General features: G+C 39.5%; 1 pseudogene; it reads right to left on the bottom strand.

Annotated features, from left to right (window-relative positions):
- Positions 609-1,298, bottom strand: LOC104732652 (annotated as a pseudogene).

Here is a 4,553-nt window from a genome sequence, read left to right as displayed (position 1 = left end):
TTTCTTTCCCTTCAAGTCCATTGAACAAGATCTGAATTCCAAGTATATGACTTGGATTTGTTTTGATGCAGAGGGCTTGAATCTGTAGCAGACAGAGAGGTTTGCTGTTACATGATCTCGTGTAAGGACTCGATAAACATAGATGCGGTCATCGATTGGCTCATTAAGCACTCGAGAACCGCTAAATAAAACAGCTCATCATCGATCGGTCCAGAGGAAAACAAAGCTTGTTTTGGTTTCTTGATGTTGTTTTATTTGTTGAGAATATCAATCAGATGTAAATCATCAGCTTTTGGTTTCTTCTTTTGTGTTAAAATCTTGTTTTACAATTCTTCAATGTTCAAATACTTTTGGTTTATCAAGTATATACAGTCCAATTTTATTTAGCTCATGTAAATCAGAACCCGGTTTAGTCCGGTTAAAAATTCTACCTTCCTGGTGAGATGTAAATAGTAAATCCATGTTTCATTTTGGTATAAGCCGGTTTAAGCAATATAAACAAACACTGAATCAAAATCAGAAACCAGCTAAAGCCGGTTAGAATCAGAGCTTTGTGGGTTATTTGCTCATCTTACTATATAATCTTCTTGTCTAACCAATTCTTAAAATTCTCTAAAAATATTACATGCTTTATTGGATTTATGAAGTAACAACAAAGTCCAATTTTATTCCATCTTATAAAAACCAAAAACCCGGTCAAAACCGGTTATGACATCAAAGCTTGCTAGTAATATTAACATTCCTAATCTTTGACGATTTGGGTGACGTGTCCTTGGGAACAACCACAGTAAGAACACCGTTCTCCACGTAAGCTTTAACTTGGTCGACTTTCACATTCTCCGGCAACTCAACACGCCGCAAAAACTCACCTTTACCGGAAAAAGCTTCTCTCTCCGCCACGTGCCACACCAAATCCTCTTCTTTCTTCTTGTCTTCCTTCTTTAACCCTTCTCCTCTTATNCAACGCTTCTCCTCTTAACTCAAAACGTTCCCTTCTTCAATCTGCACTTTTATGTCATCTTTGTTGTAACCAGGAACGTTGATCTTGAAGATATGAGAATTTGAAGATTCCATCCAATCAATCAGAGCCGTTGATCCTCCTGACCATTCTTGGAATCTTCGAAATGGATACAAGAATATTCCTCCGTCAGCCATATCCTTCATATTCAACCTCTTAGCTAAGCTTGTTGCTAGTCATGTCACATGTGTTGTGTGTATTGTATATATATATTTGAGTGGTAAGTATTTATCAACAAATCTAGACTGTTCTTCGTTATCTTCTTCCGTCATGACTCCAGAACATTGGAGAAGATGAAGAGGTAGTTGTAAACTACGGTGCGGTGTATATTGCTATCGTGGATATCGGTTGATTACAACCGTTTGATGAAATTCCAGGATTTTACAAGTGTGTGCCTTTTTTAACACTACTGTAGTTATTTGGGTCTTTCATCTGTTTTGTCAATTTTGCAGTATTTCAGCTTTGTTTCCAATATAGTACTCTTTTAATTATAAATCTTGGATTTAGATGTTCAATTTAGAAACTTTATATGCTTCTTTCATGATTGTTAACATTAGATCCAATCGCTCTGTTGAAGTATCCAAAATCTTTGGACCTTCTTATTCACACTAGTATAATAGATGAGTTCTATATGGCTTAGACTTGTTTCTAGTTTATACAAAATGATTGTTCAATCAACCATTTTTTGTTACGGATTTTTTTTACATATTACTGAGTTTTTGACAAGGCTAGGCTAGGAGTTAAATATTTCACAGAGAAGACTAGATAGAGAAGCAGAGATGCACAAAACCTTAATTAGCTCTTTGGGCAGAGTTTTGTAATTGATGATTACAACTTTTTCAAAAGTTGCGATATTTGTAAGTATACACAACAGAAGAAGGCTCTTTGACCTTTACACAACAAATTTTACGATGCAACAAGTACCAAAAACAATTTCTGATATTTTACAAGGAAATCATATATGATATATCTAAACGTCGATACAAAAATTCGAGACAGAACGGAATATGTAAGAACGATTACCCTTAAGAAATCAAACAGAATTCCAAAATCTTCTTAACCGTAACCCTAATAAATCTTGAGTCTCTTCCTCGTACGGAACTCCGCGACTCATGTAGGATGCGATGGTCACACGTGGAGTATCATGATGCGGTCAAAGATAAGTCAAGATAAGAAGGAACGATTAAGCACGTGTGATTAAGGATGACGAAGTAATGGAGAAATTCTGGTAGATAACGGGAAGGGAATAATTGGTTGACGCTGTTTGTCGGCTGTGTGTTTAGTATTTGAGCATTGTTAGCTCACGTTTTTCATATCACGTTTTATCTGAGTTTGTAATCGTTTTCCTCTAGAACTTTCTAGATCTCGTCCTCACCGTTGTTGGAGTATCTCCATCGGAGACTCTTACTGGTGAGAAGATTGAGCTGCGTTTTTATTGAACGTTGTATCAATATTCCGATTACAAGTTCTTAATAAACTCTGTTTCTTACTCTGTTTCGTTTACTCTGTTTTGATATTGTGAATCCTGACTTAACGTTATCATTGGTATCAGAGCTAGTCGGTGCTTGGAACGATGGTGGAGACACGATCTCAGGTGAACAAAACTGATGGAGGAGATGAAGGATCTAAGGTGGTTACTGATGAGCGAGAGGAAACGGTGGTTACACCAAGTTTGCTTGATAGGACGCAAGCGCTGGAGTTTGCGATAGCTGAGCAAAACAAAAAGATAGATCGGAGCATTGCGGATATGTTCTCGATGATTAAGATGATCCCTGGTTGTCAATCAACTCCGAACTCTGGCTCAAGAGGAGAGAAGAGTCCCATGGCAGTATCCGCGACGCCAGACTCGTATGGAGAAGGGGTGGCTCAACGTTATGTAGGAGGATCGGCGATGAATGGTCATTGCTCGGGAGTTACGCGTTTAGGTCGAGTGGATTTCCCTCGCTTTGATGGTGAACGCATCTCGGAGTGGCTTGTTAAGGTGGAGGATTTCTTTTCATTGGACTTTACACCCAATGATTCCAAGGTTAAGATGGCCGCTATGCATTTTGATGGACATGCTTCGACTTGGCATCATGCTTTAGTGCAGACTCCTTTTGGAAGAAACTTGTTGCGTGATTGGGTTTCTTATAGGTTGTTGTTGAAGGAACGGTTCGAAGATGTATTGGAGGATCCGATAGCAGAGTTGAAGAGGTTGCAGGAAACAGCTGGTATAGTAGATTACCATCAAAAATTTGAGCTGATCCGTACAAGAGTTACCTTATCTGAGGATTACTTGGTTAGTGCATATTTGGCGGGTTTGAGACTTGATACGCAGATGCACATTCGCATGTTTCAACCTCAGTCGGTGAGGCAATGTTTGGTGCTTGGTAGACTATATGAGAAAGCTCATCCGGTGCAACATGGTACACAGTCGGGGGGTAATTACTCAAAACACTCTCATGGTGGCAGTGTTAAGAAACATGCATTTCAAGGGCAGAAAGAACCTACAGGGGAACAGTCTAACACCGGGTTGCAGAAGTTACCACGCAAGTTCTTATCTCAAGAAGAAATGAGTGATAGACGTGCTAAGGGATTATGTTATATATGTGATGAGAAGTATACGCCTGATCATTATCTTAAGCATAAGAAAACTCAGGTTTACATGATTGAAGTGAAAGATAAGGAAGAGGACGAGGAGTGGAGCAATACTGATCTAGCCATTTATAAGGAAGAAGAGAAGGATATTCCTCAAGTATCTATCAGTGCGGTTGCAGGTATAACGGACTATAGAACTCTGAAAGTGCGAGGAGTCCACAACAAGAAGGTCCTCTTCATTTTATTGGACACTGGCTCCACTCATAATTTCATGGACCCTCAGACTGCTAAAACGTTGGGGGTCAACATTCAACCAGCAGGGGTTACAAGAGTCGCAGTAGCTGATGGTAGCAGGTTGGGAGTCCAAGGAAGGGTTTCTCAGTTTAAGTGGCAGTTTCAGGGGACACAATTTCAAGATGATTTCATGATAATCCCTTTGGGAGGGTGTGACGTGGTGTTAGGAGTACAATGGTTAGCACCTCTCGGGGACACTACATGGAATTTGCAGAAGCTAGAGATGGGATTCTTCTGGAAAAATCAGAAGATACTACTGCATGGAATTAAACCTGGTGCTGTCAGAACGGTGAAAGCTACACGGTTTAATAAACGACAAGAGGAGAATATGCAAGTTTCTATGATTTGTGCTCATGAAATGGGACCGCAGGAAGATATGATGGTGTATGCGGTGGAAATGAGTCAAAATATCAATAAGAACAATTCTGAGGTGTTGAAGTTAAAAGATTCGTATGCAGATATTTTTGCTGAACCTACGGAGCTTCCTCCTTTCAGGAAGAATCACAACCATACCATTGTGTTGAAAGAAGGTTCTGATCCCATCAATCAAAGACCATATCGTTATGCTTTGTACCAGAAGGATGAGATTGACAAAATTGTGAATGAGTTGCTATCTGCGGGTACAATAAGAGTGAGCTCTAGCCCTTTTTCTTCTCCGGTAGTG

This window comes from Camelina sativa, chromosome 12, assembly GCF_000633955.1.
Source record: "Camelina sativa cultivar DH55 chromosome 12, Cs, whole genome shotgun sequence".
In the NCBI taxonomy this organism is placed as follows: domain Eukaryota; kingdom Viridiplantae; phylum Streptophyta; class Magnoliopsida; order Brassicales; family Brassicaceae; genus Camelina; species Camelina sativa.
The sequence above is the reverse complement of the archived record's forward strand: the minus strand, read 5'-3'. Positions and strand labels throughout refer to the sequence as shown.